The following is a 24,925-nucleotide window of genomic DNA, read 5'->3' as shown; positions in this document are numbered from 1 at the left end:
TTCAGTTTTTCTCTAATTTTTTTAAGGAACTGGTTGGAGGTAACTAAAACTATCTGAGGAAATTGGCTTACAATGTTGTTGCCTATTTCAGCATCCATCAGCATGTGGAGTTTCACTAATGGAAAGATACTACTAATAATGCCTAGTTTAGTTATGAAATTCTTTCCAGAAGATATGTTTTAGATTGTTAATATATGTTTTCTAAGCCATGTAGTAAGCCTGGTTTTGCTGAGAAAGTAATGTAGCATTAAAGATAGGTATTGATGATGCATGTGTACGCCATGGGCTATTTCAGATTTAGCAATGTGCAGAAAGCTGTGTTAGAATTCTCTCATGTATGCAGTGATTCTGGATGATTTGGTCTTAATTTCCTTGAATTAGTTAAAAAATAGCAAGAACACAAAGTGTGTGTTTCTCTGAGTCTGAATTTTCCTCATAAATTTCTCTTTCAGTCTCTTAACACTGTGTATTGTCTGAAGTCATGTTTAGTACCATTCTTTTTCCTGCTCTGTGGATATCTGCACTAAATATATGAGTGTGTGGCTTCAGGCTGTTCACTGAATGCTTTCCACAGTTGATTCAGTCTTGCCACCACCACATTCTTAATTTTGTTGCTTTATGAGTTGAAAAGAAGACACTGTTTTGCTGTATCATTTGTACCATATATCGCTGTTGTTTATAGTTGGAGCAGAGAGTATTATCATCAGAACTTTCATTAGATTTAGTTAATGACGCTATCAGTGGCACTGTAATTTAACATTGACTTGCTTCCTTGAGTTATCATGTAATAATGTCTTTGAGCATAATCATGCCTTTCTTTCCATTCCTTAACACATAAGCATAAGAGCATGCTTCTCTCACGCTCATTCACTGATATTGTCAGTGTACTGGCTGTAGATATTCTGGCCCATTGAATCCATTCAGTAGTGTGCTGAGTTAGTAACTGGATGTGATTTTTCAGACTTATGTGCTACATAAGAAGTAATTTGGTTACTTGGATTAATTTTTGCCTATAATACTTCCTTTTTGCATTTACTAATAAATTTTCATATCAGTAGCAACCCTGTATATAGGGTTGAGCAAAATATTGTGTCCATTTAGGAAAAAAACAGCAACGCAAAACCAAACAAGAAAACAAAACAAAAAGAGCTGTACTTCTGCCTGTGTTACCAAGTTGTGGAGCACGTGAAGTACACGGTTATATTTCAGTTAGTTATCTCAAGTCCATTTGTTTCAACAGCAACTTAATGTTTTTCAGAAGTGTTGGACAATTAGAATTACTTTGACAATATTAGCACTGAATTCCAGTAGGACCAGCAGGCATTGTTGATTTGAATGTCTCAGGCAATGAAGCAACCCAGTGATGCAGTGTGTCCTTTTTACAGATCAAAATTAGTGTAATTTCTAAAGTAACAGCAGATCCTGTAGGAACATTTTTAATGAAAGTATTCATTTACCTTGTACTTTCATTTGCCTTACAGAGAGAGAAAATCACAAGTGCATAAAATAATCCCAAAGCCAGCTCGTAAAATGTTCAGACTAGATGAAAGGTTGTGAATTGGGGTGATTAAATTACTATAGACAGCAGCTCAGGCTCTTTACATGTACAGATGAACGCAAATAGGTGGAAATTATGTGAAATCTCAGCACTCGATTGCTTCCCAATTCTCTTAACTGCAGTAACTTGATTGACATGGAACTTAGTTTCTGATTGCTTCTCTAATCTGGACTCTCTTTTTCAGGGGTTCAGTTATCTGAAAAACTTAACCAGAGAAACTTGAGAAGGAAATATTATGCGGCATTCTCTGTTAGTCCCATCTATAGGAATATGTTTCTTTTATCTATCTCACTATTGATGTATGTATATATCTATCTATCTATCTAGTTATTTATTTGTGGTCAGTAGGTCCTGGAAGAATATCTAACTAGGAAATATTGCTGTCATATATTGCTGTATACCAAAAAGTAAGGTATCTAAAAGAAAATCTTCCTACTGTCTTGCAATTACTAAAGAAATTACCAGTAGAAGCAGTCAAGAAGAATACAAAACTGGAAGCAATAATACTGATGATTTGGGCTCGACACCATAATGAGGCTTCTGTTTTGTCCTGTTTAGTTTCATGGAATAAATTACAGTGACTGTGTTAGGACATCTTATGTGTCAGTGTGACAGCTGGTATAACTGTTCCACCTGTACTTCTTTTCATTTCAGTTTTTGGGCACTGTGTAGGTACTACAGGTATGGTAGTGAGGGTAGACTATGCCTCTTGGGAGAAGAGCAGGGAGTGCTGCAGAGTAATATGATTGGGCATGTGGGATGAAAATTTTGGAATGGGCAGAGAACACTTAGCACTGTTGCACTGGCAATAAGGAAGACGTATAAAAAACAAGTGGTTTTTTTTAACACTATTGACTTATAGGAAGCCATGAAAAAAATGATGAGTGTAAAAACAAGCATGGAGGGACTTCCTGGACAAGGGAACATTTGTTCAAAACCATTTTCATTTTGATCCATTCTGACACAACAGATCCAAGTTGCCTTTTCCTGTTGTTGCCTTATATCAGGGGCTCTACAGAAACCTAACATTAGAAACCGAATGACCTTTTGGTCTTTGAAACATTCAGTTTAAGAAGGATCCTGGCAGAACTGCCTGAAAACTGCATGACATTTCAGGTCCCAAGACAGAATTTTTGCATATAATTTCTCTGCTTAGTGCACTAGGGTAGGAGTCAAAATTCTTTTAGGTAGCAGAGTACTAGGATAGAAATGAGGAGAGAGCAAGTCTGGTTTTCATAGAAAATGTGTTTCTTTGTTTATAATTCTTTTTCATCAGAATACTCCCATCGTCTGTAGTGAGTCATTAACTGCAGTCATACTGTCTTGCTCAATGACTCGTGTATTATTTTCTTCAAAAATTGCATAGTTGCATCAAAAGCAGTGAGGGAAGATCTCAGAGTAATTTGTAATTGAGAATCATGGTTGTCTCTGAACAGAAGACTGGGGTTAAAATCCAGTCAGAGGAGGGAAATGATCATTGCTTTTCTCACTACTGGAAGGATATTTTAACATTTGAAATGTGGTTTCATCTCTTCCTTCCTCTCTTCTCTCTCCTCTCTTCTATGTGCCTTCTCTGGATGCATTTCAAACAGAAAGGAAAAAGGACAGTTAATTCATTTTGAGCAGACCTGATCTGGACTGTTTTTAGTATGAAAATCTATGTTCACAGGGAAATTAGGTACAAGGATGATTGTTTCTGGATCATGGTCAACTATGAAGGCCAGCTGGGCAAAGTGGCTCAGCCCTGCAAATCACCTTTGCATATCTACAAACCCCAAAATATATAAGGTTACTAGGCTGCAGCTTTTATGAATTAAAGGCATCTCCAGGATTCAGTAGTCACTAACTCCAGGCATTTCAAATTTGAATTTTTGTAGCTATGTTATTTTCTATCCATCTGTGCCATGCAGTTAGATAGAACTGGATTCACTTCAAATGACCCTTCCAAAATGAACTTGTGGTTTTGTATCACTTCACTGCTTGAAATCCTAATAACTTTTGTGAAATTTCAGATAAGTTTAGGAAAAAAAAGTTCAAGTTAAATATTTCTTTTTCTTTCTTTCTTTTTTCCCATTCTTCCATTTGACAAAGCAATGTTCCATCATTGCTCAGTTTTACCAGAAGTGGTTGGTTTTTGTTGAATATTTGGCATAGCCTAGTTAAAAGTACTTTGAATGGAAAATGACTTTCAGAGATTGAAATTTCAGTTGATTGAAATTTCAATAACTTATACCTTCCTATAAAAGCAAAACTGAAATAATAATGTGATATTTTAGTAAATTATTTTGTGTATTGGGAATGTGTAAACAGTTTGCTTTCTTTAGAAATATTCAACAATAAGAACTGTTGTTCTGGATATTAACTTTAGATTCCCTAAAAATTTTTTTGATTGGTTTCCATCTCTATTTTTGTATGTATGATCAATATAAATTCTGTCCTAAATACTTATGATGCAAATCAAAATACAACTTGGCCCACGCAGACTTGTTCTCCTGTCTTTCAATCTATTTTAGTTTCCCAAGTTACAAATTTCCCTTCAGTGTAAAGCAGCTTTGCTGTAGGCTTTTGAATGTGCAATGGTTTCACTTTGCTGTGGACAGCTTTCTTTTTTTTGTACCTTGGAAGTAATATTACAGACAATTCTGATATCACGTATATAATTTAATGGTAATAGCTCTATTATGGTCACCTCATTGCATCTCTTGCCTGTCCTAGCTCAGTAGAACTGAAGGCTGGGATTTGGGAAAGATGGTGCTCAGATGAGCATCACTACTTTCAATCTCTTATGTGGTGCCACCACAGCAGATGGAGTAAATGGGTGCCACTGGGGCCATTCTGCAGCTCATACTCGCAGGTGAACAAACACTCTTGAAGTCTCAAAGGTACCTAAGGTTTCTCTCCACAAGCTGTGTTGACAAGTTCAAAAGAAAATTTTGTGTTGAAATACTTTGTGTTAGAAATTGCTGTAAAAGTACTGCACACCATTTATGTGGCTGCTGCATTAATTTCTGTGGGGCCCAGAAAACTCTTAGGATGTATGCTTGTATCCTGAACAGGAGAATTATTGTGCATTTTCCTTCAGAATATCTTTTAGGCTGACTTTTCGCCTGTTGGCGTGTAAATGATTCAAGAGGTTTTCACACTGCAGGACCACCAATAGAGATGGCAAATGCGCAAAGGCTTTCTTTCCCTTGAGAACCAGTCAAGTCAGGTAGAAAACAATATAAGCAGTGATTTGGAGAGTGAATTTAAGAGCAAGTCACAGGAGTGAGTTAACTCTATAGCAGAGATGAACTTCAGATAGTCCATGTTTCTAACTGATAAAACTGAAAGAGGAAAACTTCCAGAATCTTAATTACTAAGAAAATAGTTTAAAATATTTATTTTCAGCTAAGAGCTAGTTAAATGTGACACATTACCTCCCCTCCATGTGTCTCTAGTGCAGAGAAATGTGTGGTTTATAGCCCAGAACGTCTTTAAAACAGCGGTATGGTGTAATGTGTAATGGGACACCGCCTGTATAAAATGTTGCTGTTTGGGGTAAGTACAAACTAATTTCATCCCTGTGGCCACGATCAAAATTACATAATTAAAAAAAAATCTAAACCCACTCCCTCCCAAAAAAACAGAAAAAAACCACACACAAAAAAACAAACAAAAAAAACCCCAAAATAAAACAACAACAACAACAAAAAAAAAAAAAAAAACCCCACAAAAACCCCAAACCCCAACAAAATCAAAATTGTCAAGAATTTATTAAGGAAATGCCTATTATGAAAATATGAATTATTTTGCTGTTCCTATACTGATAGTCACAAATGATAATATTTACAAAAGACTATAGACATGTTGGCATGCCCATGTATTCCTTCTGATAGTAAAAATCATGTGTTATCTACAAATTCTCATCATCAGACATGCTGCTGGCATTCAACTAGCTGAAAATTATTTTTTATAGAAATTTTGTCAGCAGAGTAAAAAGCATACTGCCTAGATAGAAACACTTACTAGAAAGTTTCAAGGTAACTAGTGGCACTTTTGATACTCCATGAGGGAGAGGGCTTAAAGAAATGTAATCCTATTACTGTTTGCTTTGAAAAGTCTTACATTACCTTCATATTATCTTTAAAATGTGTCAGTATAATTTTTAGTTATGCATTCAACAGCTTTGTTTAAATGCATAGAAGATAAAATATACCTCTTAAAAGTACTGTGAAACTTATTATAATTAATCTCAATAGTTTAGTTGAAGCTCTAGATATTAAGCTTAAAATGCTGAAATTTAAGGTAACCTTGGCATTTCTTATCTAAAGTCTGGGTTAAACATCAGAGCATCTATTTCACACCTTTGCAGTTATTTGCATTTAGATATTCTATAAATAAATTATTAAATAAATTATTTAGCAAGTTCTGGCCCTCTATGTGATTTGTGCAGTAGGTACAAAATGTGATGGCTGAATTCAAAATACACCTTGAAGTGGTTAATGCTGTGTACTAATTAAATAGTATCCCTGGTTTACGTGGTTTCTGTAATAATGTTGTGCCATAAATGCAGAATTTCATTGTTACAGCTGATGAACTTTGCATTTTTGAAAACAAATGGATGTATGTGCATGCATGCCCCAGAATAAAAGAAGGGAAAATTAAATAAATAAATAAACCAAACAAAACCAAACAAACAGCTAAACCTGGAAATAATATTTTTATATAGTATTAGATGTATGAAATACATATTTGAATTGATAACAGCAGGAATACAGGAATCATACTTGGACATAACAGTATCACTTTTTGTTGTTTAAATTTCAGCTGGGCATGTATTTTATAAAAGAAGAAAACAGAATATTCTACTAATTTTCTTCTGAAAATCCATTATTTCTTTAAGATAGAACTTACGCATGAGAAATGTTGTAAGTTCATAATATTGTAATAATTGTGCTATAGAAAACTAGTTTTTTCAGCAACTGTAACAGATCTTACGTGCTTAAGTAAAACAAGTTTCTCAGTGCAAATCAGCTGCTGACTCCACACAGTTGTAACTGCAGGAGGATGCTAGAGGAGAGTCTAAAAGGCATTTCCAGAGATCCTTGAGTGTCCATAAGCAAGAGGAAGGGTATGACAGAAAATAGAAAAAGTGAGTTATTTCATATATGTTATATACAGCTATGTAACTGGTGAATGTATTAATTTTGTAAGTCATTAGTGAGTAGAAACTTAGGAAGGAAGTACATGTATGTAACAGATAGGGAGCATACTCTTTCCTGTGAAGCTTCATTGGAATAGTCAATGGGCACTGACCAGTGTGAGAGCAGATAACTGACAGGGCATGTAAAACACACAGTATGATTAAGAAATTGAAGAAAGGACAGTTGAGTAACTATTGTAAGTGCTAGGAAGCTGGATAAGTAGCAAAATAAAAAGTAGAATTTCCATTTACTGAAAGAAATTTAGTATCTTTTTAGCTTTGCCTAAATTTATGGTTTGCATAACTGGAACAGTATGGTCTGAGGCTGTCACTTCTGAGGTTATCTGTGTAGCAAGTTCACAATCGTATATGTCAATGAAGACATAAATACTTAGGTTTAGAGTAAGCCAATCCAATGTGAGTATCATAAATTCATATGGAAATATTAAAGTACACAGTGATGGTAAAAAAGTCTTATAAGTCCATCTGTACATGGGTAACAGTATCTGAATCACTCTTTAGGAAAAGATCGGAAATACTGGAGTGCCTACTGATCACTTAAAGTAGTTAGGGAACAGTAGCGGAAGAGATCAGCAGGCTTGCAGGGTTTTAAGAGTATCGCTCTACATTTTTCCAGTAAGTGAAAATTTGCATTTTTCACAAAGCAGAATAGGAAGCATCATGTGGCAACAATATATTTCACCTCTGTTAAACAATGCCTTGATGGAAGTGAGTACCACAAGAAATAAAATGAAAAATCACTACTCATTGTTATATGCTGGGAGTTTTCAGATTATAATTTTCTGATTATAATTTTCAGATTATAATTTGACCATCAGTCTGCCTGCCCTCACAGGAGCTGAGACTCACGCAGGCAGGTGTGATACAGCATGCTGTTGATGTGGGAATGCCACCCTCCAACCAGCCATTGTGTGCCTACCCAGGACTGGTGGGTGTAGACACACTTTTGGGTGTCTACAAGACTGTAAAAGTCACCACTGTCTTGGCCATGGGGTTATGTGCACAGTTTACGTATAGTTTAGCTTTTTCCCTGACACAGATAATCTGCCTGTTGTCCAGGCTATATTGCCAGCCAAATTGCAGGGCTTATGTAGGTGAGTAGATGTCCACATAATGAGAGACCTCAGCATAAGTAATAGAGTGGAATAAAAAAAAGATAAGTGCAGTGGCCTTTCACATAGTTGCTGTATTATGGTCTTGTTTGAAAGATGCAAGTGAACCTGAAATAAGCCACATGGAGCATAACCGATTCAGCAGTACAAAAGATTAAATTATGTGATTAATACATATTTTATCTCTGTATCTGCCATCAAACCCCATCAATTTAGCACTATCAAGTATCACAGAAGAAATGAAATTAAAAGTCTGCTGTAAGAGCATTAAATCAAGCAGTGATTATTTCAATTGATTTCTTTTTGGAAGATTTTGGAAATACCAGGGTATTTCTGTAAGCACTGAAAAGTAGCCAATATGTGTATGAAAAAGTGTGATTTCTGAATATAGCCTAGATTTTAAATTTATTTAAAAACTGTCACCTTAGGAGATTTTTAAACATAGTTTTCTTAATTGCTAAAAAATTAAGAGAAATTTAAATATCATTAATAATGATTAGTATACTATGTCTTACAGGCTCCAACATTAGGAATTAAACTTTACTTAACACAGATAATATAAATAACTTCCTTGGATTCTCCTTCTGATTCCATCTCAGTTAACAGGCCATTATTTTAAAATCCTATTAAACAGAGGGGTTTATCTTTTTAATCTTGTAATTTTCTAAAGGAGAACTTTGTGTTATTGTCTTGAACAAGATTGAGAGCATATTGATCCTCCTCTAACAGCTTTTATGTTACTTTATTCTGATCGCCTACTTTTTAAAAGGGGAAAAAAAAATCCAAGACACCGTCATCCCGCTTAGCTTTTGTACCATTGCTATTTGACGGCTGCAATAAAATACAGTTATTACTAATTGCTTCTACACATAGATTTATTAAATTACTGTCTGAACAGCAGAAGACTTGTATTTCAATTAAAACCTCTAAAGCACAAACCACAATTTGGTTACTGCTGATGCGTTCTTATCAGTTACTAGAATGTTCAGCTAACTCTTAATCAGTTCACACTATTTGAACTTTCTTTTTTATGAAAGCTATTCATGGGGGGGGGGGGAGGGTGATACATGGAAAGAATTATTCTTCTCTAATCTCTATTGTAGAAAATTCTTGCATACAAGATAATTCTCTTTTTTAACTATAGTTTGACCTACAGGCAAGATAGAAGGCTTGCTTTTTTGGTTGCTATGTGCAGATGTAGTGCTATATTCCTATTAACATTAGAAACATGAGAAATATAGCTACCACAGTACTGGTCTTAGAGCCCAAGTCATCAATAAGAAAAGGAAAGGAGGCAGTTTTGCTTTCCACTATTATTACCATCTGAGGTGACCACTAGGCTGCGTTATTTCAAACAATGCAAGCCAGGAGGGCACAAATTGTTAATTTGTATCGATCCTGTTTAAATCTGGAAGTAAAACCAGTGTATTTTGACTCACATTGAAAGTAAAATGTGGAGAGTGTATTTGTATAGACAAAATGAAAAACTGAAATCTGTCATTCCTTTCAGCATTTAGATATTCTAGCTGACACAAATCCAGTTGTTTTTTGTTCACTCATAAATAAAGCATGGGACAGATGTGCTAGATTTACAAATTGCTGGAGAAGGAGATGATGGTTTTAGATTGCCTTTCTTTTGACCTCTGTAGCTAGAGATGAGAGCAAGCCAAATTGGGTTGCTTCCTCTGCCTGAGGCACTTTGAGTTCATAGCATGCTCTCTGTTTCTGTATGGAGCAGTGTGGCTTCAGCTGCTCACAGCTGCAGATCCAGCTTCTTGGAGACTTTGGTAGAAGAAGGTGCTGTGAGAGAGGAGAGAGAGCTGGGATGATTGTTGTGCTTTAGAAAAGCAATAAGCACCATACTGAGAAGACAGAGTATCCCTTTTTCATCTACTGTAATCTACACCTGAAGGAGAGATTGAACTACCAGATAGGTCATGCTGTGCAGCTTTCCCCTTTCTCAAGAACCACAAATACCAAAAACTGTGAGCAAAACCCTTCATTTGTTCTGTCCTCCTGTCCTGCCATCTCAGCTCCCATACCAGCAGCTGACTTTTCCCAAGCCACAAAGAGGAGACAAAGTCTTCTGATTCAACCCCCACCCCCCCACCTTGTCTCTCCAGCCCTGTAAGGAAAACCATATTCTCTTGATGAGTCAGCTACCTGATACTCTTTGCAGCAGGTTTAGGCATTCACTAACATAGCCTAGAGTTTGGTTCTTGAAGTAAAATAAGTTCACAGTTATACTGAGATTTTTAATAGAAGATTGCAGGAGGATGCAGCTAGCAATTTACCATTCAGCACATACTCTGTGTTGGTGGGAGGAGTGGTAAGACTTCACTCAAAATGGAGGCTGATGTTGCAGAAAAAGGCTTTTCAGATGTGAACTGTCAGCTTGTCATTTGTCCATAATATACTTTGCAGGTTTAACTTGGTATACAGTGAAGATTTCATTACACCATCAATGAGCTTTCAACTGACTGCTGACTTACAGTTGTGATGAGTGCAGTGAGTTATATACCCACATGCTAAAAGCTTTTTATATTTTTTTCCTGGTTTTCTATTTTCTTATTTTGTTATTGGAAAATCATTATGATACAAGTAAAACAGTTTACAAAGATAAATTTAATATCTTTGCATTTAATGATGCTTACACATTGACGCCTTTTTTTTTTAACCTAGGGAATGTATTTTGAAAGTTAAGTATTTATCTGTAAGAAGTAAAAAGGTGCTTCTAATTATTAATATGGATTATTTGGTTTATTATCCCAGCTTATTGTTCCAGGACACATTTGTGGCTATGAAATGTAGGTATTGGAAATAAAAACAAGATGTTCCTGTTTTCTTAAACATTTTTGTACTGCTCTTGATTAGAGGCTCTTTTAGAATTTAAGAGGCTCTTAAATAACTTTAAAAAGGAGAACTGATGTTAAGAATTAATACATTTTTCAATGTTAATTGTAAAAGAAAGTTTCATCAGGTCAAACTTCCAGCTGTTGGGTTTGCAATGGAAATATAAAGCCATTTTATTTTTCATTGTTATTTTAATCAGCTAAGAATTTCCAATAAATACTTCACCTCTTCATTGTGCTGTGAAAAATACAATTCATTGCACAAAACAGAGCCCAACAAACTCCGAATCCATTAACATAAATCAGGGTTCATTATGACTGGAGCAAAGTTGCTTTTCAACTGTTTACAAAGGAATTATACAAATTGCAGATTCAGCAGGCTGTCCATCCTTTTTTGCTTTTGGGTACATTGCTTCATCACACAACTCTTAACACAAGTGCATGTTGTCTTTACCAGGCTCTACTCATCGATGTTCTGACAGGTAGGTGACTGGTTATTGTCCTCCAGACTCTTCCAGCTCTTACAGAGGTGGCCCACAAAACTTCTGGGGCCACATGTCTTTTTCAGTTTTGTTTCTTATATTGCTACTCACTCTTACACTTCCCATTCCATAGAATGATAGAATCATAGAACTGTTTAGGTTGGAAAACCCAAGAAAAGAGGGACACTCAGAAGTCACTGGGGATACACAGATATTTTTCAGAGCATCTGCGGAAGCATCAAACCAGTGATGATTTCCCATGACTTCAAGAGAAGATACCAAATTCCCCTGCAAGGTCACAGCCGCAAACATAGACTTGTGTTAGGCATTGGGATTATGTATAAATAAGAATTAACTTGGTTTCAAACACCAGAAACAGAAAGTTGAGATAATATAGGGTAAGATTTAAAGAACAATGGTGTACAAAATAGTATCATAGAAGCATAGAATAGTTAGGGTTGGAAAGGACCTTAAGATCATCAAGTTCCAATCCCCTTGCCATGGGCACCTCACACTAAACCATGTCACCCAAGGCTCTGTCCAACCTGGCCTTGAACACCACCAAGGATAGAGCATTCACAACTACCATGGTCAACCCATTCCAGTGCCTCACCACCCTCACAGTAAAGAACTTCCTCCTTATAGCCAGTCTAAACTTCCCTTGTTTAAGTTTTAACCTGTTACCCCTTGCCCTATAGCTACAGTCCCTAAGAGTCCCTCCCCAGCATCCTTATAGGCCCCCTTCAGATACTGGAAGGCTGCTATGAGGTCTCCATGCAGCCTTCTCCTCTCCAGGCTGAACAGCCCCAACTTTCTCAGGGGGTGCTCCAGTCCCCTGATCATCCTCGTGGCCCTCCTCTGGACTTGTTCCAGCAGTTCCATGTCCTTTTTATGTTGAGGACACCAGAACTGCGCACAATACTCCAGGTGAGGTCTCATGAAAGCAGAGCAGAGGGGCAGGATCACCTCCTTTGACCTGCTAGTCATGCTCCTTTTGCTGCAGCCTAGGATACAGTTGGCTTTCTGGGTTGCGAGTGCAAAATAAATAAATTCAGAAAATCTGAAATTTGTCCATATGATTTTAAGTGTGGTCATAGACTTGGTAAGATTTGAGAATACTTGTTCAAGATTAAATAATTTAATATTTTTTACCAGTTCAGCAAGAACAAACTGGTTTTGGATGCATCAATTACAGAAAACAAAGACAAGTGTCTTTGCTGTATGTCATGAGATATAGGAAGTCTACCCTACCTGAAAAGCATTAGTAGTGATTTTGGCTTTCTGTCCCATGCAGAGGAGTAAATGCTTGAGGCGAAGTTTCAAATGGAAGACCATAGGTGACTTACTGAAGACCTGCAAGATCTCTTAGAACTGTGCCTTGGAAAACAACCTTGTAGAGGGCCTTAGCCACCTCAGCAGGCACACACAGATTCAGTGCTTCCAACATAATTCCAAACCACGTAGCCCAGAGCATGCCCTGCTGCTCTGATTGGAATCAGGATTTTGCTGCAGGCTTTCTTACATATCTGCCTAACAGATTTAGATAAATAGACCCAGAGGTTTTATCCTTGTTTTCAACTTCAAGGCAGCCCATTAAAGTGGCTAAACTTTGGTGAACAGCTCGCAGTATTGCTAACCTAATAGTTTGTGGTATTTTGTTGGCTAGATAAACCGTATTTGAGGCTTGTGCTTAATGTGCAAGGCATTGGGTTGCGCATTTTGCTACTACCCTTTTCCTGAATAGTATTAGCAGGAGAGTTTAATGGGCTGTATTTGAATTCTGAGCTGCTTTTGTTGGCCTGAATATCTTTTTGTTAAACTAATCACTCCAAGGCCAGTTGAGCATGGATATTTGTGCTGAAGCAGTGATGGCCAGAGATTTTCAGTCAGGAAGGCAGTCTGCACTGGCAAAGGTCTTAAGGTTTGCAAATGTTAACATTGAAGAAAAAAAAAAAAAGCATAAACCCCAGCCAACTAACAAAAAAACCCCAACAAAACAACAACAAAAAACAAACAACAACAACAAAAAATAACCCTCACTAAAACCAGGACTTTTTGTTCATTGTTTGCCAAGTTTTTAAGCATATTTCGTGGACATTATGAAAGATCAAAGGCAAAGATGTTTTATGGCTTTTTTCTATAAGAAGGAAAGAGATCTGAAACTGGGACATATTGTTCCCTATGTAATCATCCCCTTGTGCGAGATCACCACATACTGCTACTTATGCCCTTGTAGTGGTTCTTTACTATGATTCACGTGTAGATTTTGATTGGGATGTCTACACTAATAGATTATATAATCTAGAAAGCAAATACCTTCTAATAGTGTATGTACCACATCACAATTCAGAGCTCTTTAACAAAGTTTACATTAGTTGCATTTGAACATTCACAGAAAATACATAATGCTTTCCACAATGAGAATCTTTCATGCATCTTCAATGTAAATGGGTTGATCTCTTTCATGCATATTGTTGCTGAGAGTACAAGACATATGAAGGTGGTAGGTAATTTACTGATGCTTAGTTGTGGGGTTTTGTTCACCTTCCAGTCTAAGAATACATTCAGTTACATTTTTAGAATAACTGTTGCTTTTTCCATTAAATTTCTTCCTGATACCATGACTTTGTCAGGAGCTCAAGAATGTAGCTGGCTAAGTCTTAGTAAATTAATATGTAGAGCTTTCAGTATTTTTCTTTCATAGTGCATTCAATCTCAAGCAGTAGGTACAACCCTTTCTGTTGTCTCTAGTGGTGGAAAATGGCTACAACTGATGGTCAGGATGCCTTCAAGTAGGCTGCTGAAATGGGGACACTTGTAGTAAATACTGTCCCACTGCTGCATGTCCTCAGGGCTTCTTGCACCTACAGGCTTCTGCTCAAGATTCAGCTGTTAGCTACTCAATAATTTCTAGCAGCTAAAAATTCCTAACTACAAAGAATCTCCCAGTGTTCCAAGACATCACAGAAAACCCTTTTATTTTGTCAAGAAAAAAAATCTGAATTTGAGTATGTTGACTAACCAGAAAGTAATGAATCATTGTGAGCCTTTAGTCACATTGGCATGTTTAGGGAGAATGAGATAATGTAATTTCAGTAATCTCCATATATCTGCTGGCAGTGATTTTTTTTTCTTGCTTGTTTGTTTTTTCTTGAGTAGCAAAATATTTGTGCCAAATAATAAAGGAAAAAGTAAATACTGCAGCTACTTGTAGCAAACAGCATGTTGTCAGCTGGAATAACAAATAATTTCGTCCCTCAATAGGCAAACCTGCAGAAAGGCAGTGCCAAGTACTTGCAGATATTTTCTGATGTCTCCTAATGGCTTGTGAAGTAGGTCTAATCCTACAAGGCTGCTGGATTGCTTGAGTAATTTGAAATGGATGAAAGATCAGTAAATGTAAAAAAGAAAAAAAAAGGCAGAAATATTGATAGTTATGTTGTCTCCAGCATGGCTCCTTTCACACATATACTTTCCTTTTTTTTTTAGAAAATAATCATGTGGAGGGCTGGCAGCTCACATATCATCCATTCTTCCCTGCTCCAGGCTGAATGAGAAAACATTGCACCTGTCAACTGGAAGATGTACTCCAGGGAGAATGATTTTCAAGCCATTCACATGTCACCTTAAGACATGTAATTATATAAAAACCTCTAAACTCTAAAAATTGAAATATAAACAATTTAAATAATAGCAGATACAAGTCCTTTAAAGCATTTATTAATTATTCTGTGTGATTTTTTTATGAGTCCTGAGATTAATCCTTTTCACTGACTGATAAAAAGTTTTTTTTCCATTGGTAGATAGATTATGCTATATACTCAAAGAACTTTTTTTATGTGGTGACTGTAGGTTCATAGAGATTTGTATTATCATCCCGTTTTCAGTTATAAATAGTCAGCCTTAGAAATAGACTGATTTTAAAATAAACCACAAGAAATCTGAATTTTTACAGGAAAAACAGTTACACTTATTAGGTATGGGGTGGTGATGTCTTTTCTCGCCTATCAGACCTTCCATCTCTTTTAGTTTCCACCAACAGCTAGAATGTAAGAAAGCAATGTTGGCAACATCCTTAGATAAAGCAGAGGTAATTAATACATACATTACTGACAGGGAACTCCCAGCATGGATATTGGATGTGAAATTCTTTGGCAACTCATTGCAAATGCAAGACTACATCATGCCTAATATTTTTTCTTTCAGTATTTCCTTGCTATGGCATTGCCTGCGGTAAGCTAGATAACTGTGGTAAACTTTTTAGCCCACTCCCCAAGTATGTTAATAGCTAATAATCATTAGAAACAGAAAGTTACTTCAGTTAGAGACTTAGCTGACTTTTGCTTCTCTTTCTTTTGCCAGTCTTTGTCCTACCTCCATTTGACATAGATGAGCATTCAGGCTAATTAATGATGTTTTGTTTGATACAGCATGAAAAGGAGAGCAGAAATAGACAGAAAGATTAAAATAGTATAACATATTCTCTTGCTTTTATGCATAAACACCAAAAAAAAAATGCAGTGAAAATGAATAGGTGGATTCCTTGCACTATATTGTTTTCCATGTTTTCCATATCACTGGAGGGTGTTTTCTGCCTTTCAGATGCAGATTGTCAGTCTGGGAAAATAGCAGTAAGCCTCAGGTTTATCTAGCCATATATCCCCAGCCCTCTGATATTCAGCAGAAGGATGCTTTAAGAAGCAAGGTTTTGTTTACCACCAGCAACTTATGGTTTATTTCTTTCTGTTGTTTCAAAAGTATAGAAAGCCCTCAATAAGCATCAAAAGTCTTGATTTTGTGTTTGTGCTTGTAGGTTCAGTGTTTGAAAAGATGAAGCAGGGATCTGTAGAGAGTGAAGAGTCAAAAGTAATACCCAAGTACTTTCTGTGTTCAAAGACCTTATTGCTAAACAATTGATAACTACTGTTCAAGAACTATCACCAGACATGGTGGCTGTCAGTATATCAAATTAATTTCTATCATTAGCATGTCTCCTTTAGGGATCTAAATAAGCTTCTGTATAGACAGATACAGTTTAGTTTTCATGTTGGTTGGTTAGCTACTGCTGGCAGTGGCCATTTGAACTGTGGCTTTGGATGTGACCTTGCAAACTGCAGTCTAATTGGTTGCAGCCTCGTGGATATTGTCTAAGATCTGTCCTGTAGCTAACTCAACTCAGCAGAGGAGAGAATTCATATATATATGTGCATGTGATATATGAATAATGCATAAATACAGATATATTTTCATATATGTATATGCATTCTAATACAGCCATTGGTAAGCAATCATGTAAGTGTACTTGGCCTTTCTTTTTACGCAAGTCTACAACAGAAGCCTAACTGTAAATGATAATTAGGAAGATCCATGCCTTGTTCCTTTGAAATGAAAGAGTGTGAAATTTATATCATACTTCAGCACAACACACACACAAGCTGATTTCTTCGTGATTATTTCTAGCTTTTTCTGTGCATGTTAATCAAATACAAGGTAAAATGTAGTCCGGAGCTATTTTTTTGAGAAAATAGCTTTTCTGTGAGCTAAAATAAATATGTATCCTAGAGATGAAATGAAAAAATGCTTTATGAATATTTGCCTCATGAAAGATGTATCATAACATATCCAAAGACTAATGAAAAAAGAAATGGCTTCCTAGGAGTGTATTCACACTTGGTATTACCACTTCTATGTTAAGAAATCCTTTAATATATTGCCAAAGCAGTTTTCCAACATCTAAGTGGATGAGTGATCAAAAAGGCAAAGGCAAATGAAAGAAAAATCTTTCATGTCAAGAAAAATGGCCTGATAAAAATGTTTCCAAAGGTTGAAAATGGTGAAGAGAAATGCATTGTCTGAGCTGATAGCATTTTGTAGTCAGAGTTTTGGCAATTTTGGCAATCATCATGACAACACCTATTGTGGGCTAACGACTTCCATGGTGTCAAGATGTAACTTTGGTTGCCTGGATTTCAGCTGCAAGAGCTGCATTGGAAACAAGTGGTATCAACAAAAAAAGCTTGATTTCATGTTGTCATTTCTCTTAAACTTTAACTGTTTCAAACATTATTGAGACAAGTACCACAGCAATTTGGCCAGCAGTTCATGAGCAATTAACAAGAAATTTTATGAGATTCATACATTGACAAACATGGTGCTCCTGACATACATTGCATATTTCTGTTACTATAAACTTTTAATTATATAAAAAAAAAATATTCTAATGTAGCTCACAGAGCCAATATTCTGATGGTCTTCATTTTGTTACGCAAACACACAAAGACAGTAAAATTCTACAAATACATTACTGAAGCACTGTAAGTTCACTTGGAAAAGTGTTTTTAATAAATGCTTTCATCATATACTCTCTGATATAATTTACAGATTTCTATTGAGTATTATCTTCCTAGAAGTGTATTTAGAACTGGTTTAGAGAAAGCTCTAGAGATATCATAGCTGGAACAATGGAGGACTTCATAATCACATTAGGGAAGTGTTAGGAGAGTTTAGCAAGATTATGAGTAATACTGCTGGAGAAGATAATACATACTGTCAACATATTAAATGAATTACGGTGTGCTAAGTAAAAAAATAAAAAATTTAGATATTGAAAATTTAGAAATGTTGATTTTTTTCATGCCATTTACAATCTCTTCCAAAGATTTGAAAAAAATAAAAGCTTCCAATAAACAACAGGGAATTCTTGTTTGCTCATTGGCAAATAAATTATTTACAGACTGAAAGAGTAGGATGAGTATGATCACACATAAATAAGTATTCTGAAGCTTTAGAGGAAAAAGATAGGAAGAGTTACAAAGAATTTGTAGATTTGTTAACATTCTGCCTCGTTTAGATTTGGTTGTTTCAGTTTTACAGGGAAAGATGTCTCAACAGTGCTATACCACAAAACACAAAAATATTAACGTTGTCTTATATAGTTAAAAAGTTAACAGGGAAATAAAATGCTTGATAAAAAAAATCAGGTTTGCATTCAACAGAATTCTTTTAATTATAAAGCACACTATTTTATCTGAAAGTTCTGGCTTCTGACTGAAGCTGTGTGTCTTCTGAAATCTGTTATTTAAATATATGCCTAAAAAAAAAACCCAAAACAGGAGTCATGATAGAAATTTCTTGGACAATGCAGGAAGCGAAAAAAACATCTACAAAAGTATTGCCTTCCCATAGAGTTAAAATGGTCTATATCTGAATCTGAATATTTCTGTATTCTGTATCTTTCCGGTACAACTGAGTAACTGAAATAGATATCATTACTATTTAAACAATATCTACAAAAATATGTACAATATTTTTAGGAGGATTTATTAATATATGATTTTATTTTTTTCTTGGGAGTATTTGTTATACTCTTAAATATGTGAGTACAGCTAATAGCTCTGACAGCTAGCGTGCTTATGACAGATGACAACATACATCCAAATTATGCTGTCTGTGCTAAAATAGCCCAAACAATGGAGATTTTAATTAGGCTAGTGTTTCATGTGCTTTTTTCATGTGAGTTTTTCAGATTCAAAATTATGTGGAAACTATATAGCTTAGTATTAATCAAGCATATCACTCTTTAATTGAACATGAAATGCATTTTTCCTAGTTGTTTTTTCTTTTTTTTTTTTTTATAAAAGGCACTAGACCCAGCATAAAAAGCTGCATCTAAAGTGTCCTTTTCTGTGATCATTGTCAGTCACCACTGCACTCATCAGTTCAAGTTGATAAATGTCTTCTATATGATTTGCTTTATGTTCTTCTGATCATGCCACTACAGAGTCAAACTGCATTTATTATTCTTTAAATACTGTAAGCTGAACCTGTATCTGAATATCTCTAAAACAAAACATACTGCTTATTCAACTAACAGTGGATAAATGTCCCTTCCTATAGTTTTCCTTTTTTGTACCAAACCTGTAAATCATTGTGCAATTTATGCTAACCAATATATGCATAGCCATTCTATAGGTCTGAGGTGAAAGGACTGTTCCCATTAGTAACCTTTTCCTTTAATATTTTCCATTCGCAGTGTTCTGCATAGAACTCTGTGCAGTGACACTATGGTCATGGCCATGATGGGGATGAGAATGCCATGCTAGATTAGACTAGACTCACTTTCCGTTTTTAAGAAAACTGTGACAAATAGAAGGAAACAAAGGGAGTAGATGTTTTGTGGTAATACTGTCAGAGAAGTAAAATGTAAATTTCTATTCTAGAACACTAGTTATCTGGTTTTGAATGGGGAAAAAATGATATTAATTTCTTTAAGTCTCTTTTTTTCTGGAACTTCACACTGATGCTGTAGAAGAATGAGAATGACCCAATAATGCTTTTCAAGTAGAAAAAGGGAAAAGGGATATGAATTAACAAAATGGTTTCCCATAAGTTGTCTGAATTCAAGCTCCCTAGTAAAGTCATTTTTTTTTCCACTATAAGGATGTTGACAAGGTATGGTTTAATGGAGGGATTTTGCAATGATTAATTAAATGTAGTGATTGACAGCCTGTCAAAATAGTCAAAGCTATAAAATTAAGAACTAGACAGATCAGGATAGTAATCTGTAATTAATTGACACTTTTATTCTTTTTTTTTTCAATAACTGGCCTATTTTCTCTCTGTGCCTCACTTCTTCATGTGTGCAGTAATGATTTGTAATTGCAGACTTTGTTTTTTAAAGTAATAAGAGGAACTGCTTCTTCAGATTTTACTGCAGACATTGCCACCTCCTTAATTTTTCACTGAAGAAGCTTAACCTTAATCTTCTAGATTGAACAAATTTTTAATTGATGTGGAAAGGTGCATCACATTTTTCACATGTGGTTTTTAGTAGAGACATCGTATAGAAACAAAAGATGGGCTTTTCTTCTTTGGTGGAATGTTGTTGAAATGAAGGTGGATATCATGTGCTTGTATGACTGGAAATGTACCAAATGATGTGGGTTGATGCCTGAATTAGATTCTAGAGGAATCCAGGTATACCTGTTATACCAGTTACTGGTTTTGTGGACATGATATTGAATATATTTATGAATTGCAACCCAGAGGAAAAGAAAAAAAAAAAATACTGCTTTTCATGCCTGCAGCTGCTCAGTGTTGTATTGTACTGTATTCAGAATAAGCTCAAGGAACGACTTTTCTGACACAGATACTATATATATTATTTCTGTTTTGATGATGACAGTGGTTATTACTTTTGCATTTGTTTTCTTGTACCATATTCATTCTGTTTTATGAACATTAAGCAGTGTTCAAGGGCAGTGTCATCTTTTGTGTGTGTTTTTTCATGAGGTATTAACATACACGAATCTTTAGCCCAGATGTACTTGTAGCAGGAAGCTGTGACAGCTGAAAAAGGGCTGTCTGTTTCTAGTGATATGAATACTGCCCTCACTTAAAAAATAAGCCACTAGCAGCTATTTAGGATACTCATCTTTTTCATTAATAATGTAAGCCAAGACCTAAATAGTTGACTGAGAAAAAAAATTACTTCCAGGACAATTTTATTGTAAATTTATTATACCATGTTTGCTGGATTGAGTTACTGTTGGGCCACTGTTGGGTTACATCAGGCCACTGTTACAATCCTGGATGTTAATTAAGGTTCCCTGAATAATATTTTGTTTTAGTTCTGCAGAAAAAAATAAAAAGGGTCAACAGCACACCAGCTTCAGATTCTTTTTTTTCTTACCCTGCCAAGGTGAAATTCAGTCCTACCCTTCTACAGTCTTTGTCACATTGAAGAATTCCAGTCAATATGAAACAAAAAGAAGTGTGAATGAAGGGCTAGATTCATAAAACTAATGTCAAAGAAGTCATTTTCCTCCCCCTTGCAGTATGTAGCTCTGGGTGTAATTCACCAACACTGAAAGAGGAAGTTCTCATTCTTTTCCTCAAGAGGTGTGAATTTAACCATTTAACCCAAATTAGTGCCCTACCTACCAATAGGTAAGTATCCCAAGCTCTTTCTTTTTGATGCTGCTTTATCTGATGTCTAATAAATAAAGCTAGGAAATTCAGTGAGTCTGTGAACCTCAGCACTAGGTTCAGTATTATTCTCTTCCACCGTCTCTAGGACAATTATATTCAAATTAAAACAGGTTAACAAAAAGAAATATGAAAGAACCAAATCAAAAATTTACCTCTTGTATTATTGTTTAGGAAACTTACATATCAGTTGAGAAACTTCTGCTGAATTCACTTTTTATTTAATCTGAGAATAGGGATTAGAATGCAGATTGTCAAGTTATATTAGACTTGAATTCTTAGAGGTTTTTTCTGTTGCTTAATGTATAGCTTTTTATTTTTAAGATCTCAGGAGTTCTTGTTTCACTTTGTGTCCTGAGGCATGTAGTGAAGTTGAATTGTTAGGCAGGTTAAGAAAGTTAATCTTCTTAAAATGAAAAGTTAAAAAAAAAAGGATAAAAAAGTTGTCATTTTAAGATCTTCATATACTGCAAGACCTAGGCCAGTAGCAATCACTTTCTCAGGTGGTGTAATACAGTGTGATTCCAAAGACATTATTGAAGCTAAACCCCTTTATCCCAGCAGAGAACCAAGGCTTTTATCAATAACCAAGCTCGACTACAAAAGGACAAGATTCAAAATACCATAATTCTCTGAACACTTGCTCACACATGAAATAGAACAATCATTTAAAATTCTGTTTTGTTTACTATTCATCTGTTTGGAATAACATCTTTATAACTTTGTCTTCTCTTCTTTTTAACAGCACCTTCAGACTTGAAGGAATATCTATACCTGGAGGCACATCAGTTAATTTCTTGCATATCAGATACATCATAGTGACTTCTTGCAGGCCAGATCTGAGAAGTAACCAGGAACCTGATCCTCTGTGGAGAATGGAAAAGCCCTTCAAGTCAGAGCACAACTGATCATGAGTGTAATCTGCATTGAATCAGCTTTCTCAGATCTGACAGCTACAAGCTGAGTCCTGGCAAAAGCCACAGCCTTAAATTCCATTTAGTTGGAAAGAAGAATATAGAGGACTACATGTCTTGCCCCGTTGCAGAAACTGCTGTCTCCAAGCCTGACACTTGAGTCCTGTGCTGACCAACCAGAGTAACAAACAATGATTTTTTCATAGGTCCTGCCAGCATCCACAAATATTGCAGTATGTAGCCAAAAGGAGAGATGAAGCACTTAAGTAATAGCAGAAAATTAATGCATTTACTATAAGAGAGGAATGTTACCGTCTGTAGGGAAAGAAGACCTTTTGTCATCCCTTGTACATATTCAAAGCCATACAGGAACAGAGCATCAGTGATGTTAAATTGCCTAAAAGGACACTGTCTCCTGTCCTCCACCCAACTTTGAAGAAGTTCAGCTGTTAGAGATTGCATCGCGATGCACTTCTAGTATTTGCACTGTCACTTCCATTCAGGGTAATGATGTGTGTCACCGTTTGCACAGATGGCCCCAGGAGATTTTTGACCACAGCAAGCTATATTTTGTTGGGGCTCCAAAAGGAAAGTTAGAACTGAAGAAGGATATTTGCGCTCTCTTTCACTATGGGGATCTCTTCACAGAAAGGACTATGGTCTTTTCTTAGGTTTAAATAAATACCTACATATACATACATATATATATATGTATATATATGAAAAAGCATCAACATGATAAGGTGTATTTAAAACGGGGATACAATCTTTTTTAATAGCATCCATTTTTTATCGTATTAGCAACCAAGAAATTTAGTCTATGGAATTATACATCCAAAATGTTCCTATTGAGCATTGACATTATAGTCCCAGTTACTGTTAAAGAAGTCATTTGTAATATGTATTTGACATAAATTTTTTCTAGCCATTTGTCTATGCTTCATGGAGATACCTAACAGACAAGCCGCATATTCAGTTTATTTTTCTAAATAAATTTGTTGTTTGTATTATTTGCAGTCACTCATTTTGGCTGGTTTTCGTTATCTCCAAAAATGATTTCAAGATAGAACCAAAATGCAGGAATTGTTCGTATTAAGCTGTAATGATTTGCTGACCAAAAGCTTTAATATAAATACTGTAATTTGTAAAATGATGAAGTATATTTATACAGGCAAATATGTATGGAAAACAAGAGGAGGTATTTTAACTCTTAATTTCAGAACATAGTTTATTTTAATATCAACATGAAGAAATCTAAATATATAACAGGATAGATTTTTTAGTATCAGTGAGTTTTAGCAAGTGAAGATTTGGATGCTGAAGAATGAAAGGAATGTAGTCTAATAATGATGGTTTCCCAAATTATGCAGAGACCCTTTGTCAGCTGTCTCTTCTTATTCAAAAACTGGTTTAATTTTTTTGAGGTTTTGGGGGTTGCTGTTTGTTTTTTTTTTCTCTGTGTGTGTGTAGGGCTGTTTGGATTTTGTTCATTTTAGCATACTGAAAAGGCCATGAAGTTGATACTATTTCATCAGAAATGGAGAAGATACAGAATAAGAGATTGTTTCTTAGAACAATCTGCAGTTTACAGTTGAGAAAACTCATTGTTATCCATCTACTGAAGTATTTTGTTGTCAAGCTATTGAATATTTCAATGCTAGAGCTGTTTTGAATAAAATATATTTTTTCCTTTTTTCTTAGTCCATTAGCCTGTGTGTAATTTTAAGAGAATAGTGAAGCACGTGATTCCCAGTTCACTTAAAATACTCATCTTAAATCCAGTCACGTGTATCTGATTTATAAAGCTGAATAGTTTTTTCTTTATTTTCAACGCTTTATGAAACCCATTAAGTGCTCAATAACAGAAAAATGATCTTTCAACAACAAAAAAAGGGAAAATTTAAGCCTTTTTTAATCTATAGGTTAACTTTGTAAAGGGCAGTTATCTTAAACGTATTGCTGTGCTCTAATGTACTAAATAGTGTATGTGTGTGTGTTTGTGTGTGTCCACGCATGTGCACCCTTACCTGCTGATGAATGAAATGCCAATTTTGCTGAAGTGCCACGAGTCCTCTTACTGCAAAAGATTATCATATCATTGTGTTTCTTGGAGAAAGACCTGAGCTCTGTCTTTGCTTGTGACTCTGAAGCCATAAATACCTTTTGTCAGGAGATCCGAAAATGAAATTATGAAGTGAATATTAGCCTGCCTCATTTGGCAAAACTTGGCATCATCTCATTGTTTGACTCTTTTTTTAAGCAAAGTTAGTGGTCAGTTTCCATTGGTGCAATGGATAAATGAAACCTTTTATTTGTTAAAGAATGATGGCTGTGATTTAGTCCCTTATGGTTGGCTTATAGTCTTTAAACTGTGATTTTGTTTCTGTGTCATTAGAGTGACATACTTGGACACGAAACTTGCATGGGCTTGGTTTTGCTTCCTTCTTGGATAACCTGTATTTTAAAATTGGAGAGTTTACTCTTTGACACTAGTATTCAGAGCTGTTTAAAGTAGGGACAACATTATCAAAACAATGAGAAAATTTCAGAATGATAATTTGAGCACTTCCATTATTATCTAATAATAATAATATTTGGAAAAGCTCCTATTTTTTGTGAACAAAATGCATTCATCTATATTTGAAAATAGCCCAATAAAAATCTAGTGAAATAATTCATTACTACTTGCAAATACTTTTCTGCTATGCTGAATTCTAGATGAGATTGTGTGTGAAATTTTTATTGTACAAAAAACACCCAAACAATGCAGTTTTCTTCAGAAAAAAATATAACAGATCTGAAAAATAATGGCAT

The 24,925-nt window shown here is 35.4% G+C and overlaps 1 protein-coding gene across 2 annotated transcripts in view; it reads left to right on the top strand.

The window, feature by feature from the left end:
* Window positions 1-23,804, top strand: part of PRR16 (proline rich 16) — a 148,150-nt gene extending 124,346 nt beyond the window's left edge. Inside the window, exons 3-4 of one of the 2 annotated variants that reach the window (XM_065661616.1) lie at window positions 14,700-14,845; window positions 21,943-23,804. The gene's annotated coding sequence lies outside the window, so the exon portion shown is untranslated. The remainder of the gene's footprint in view (window positions 1-14,699; window positions 14,846-21,942) is intronic. The other variant, XM_065661615.1, reaches the window with a different exon arrangement.
* Window positions 23,805-24,925: the final 1,121 nt, after the last annotated feature.

Source organism: Lathamus discolor, chromosome Z, assembly GCF_037157495.1.
Source record: "Lathamus discolor isolate bLatDis1 chromosome Z, bLatDis1.hap1, whole genome shotgun sequence".
Lineage (NCBI taxonomy): Eukaryota > Metazoa > Chordata > Aves > Psittaciformes > Psittacidae > Lathamus > Lathamus discolor.
Note: the sequence above shows the minus strand (reverse complement) of the source record. Positions and strands in the feature narration are given on the sequence as shown.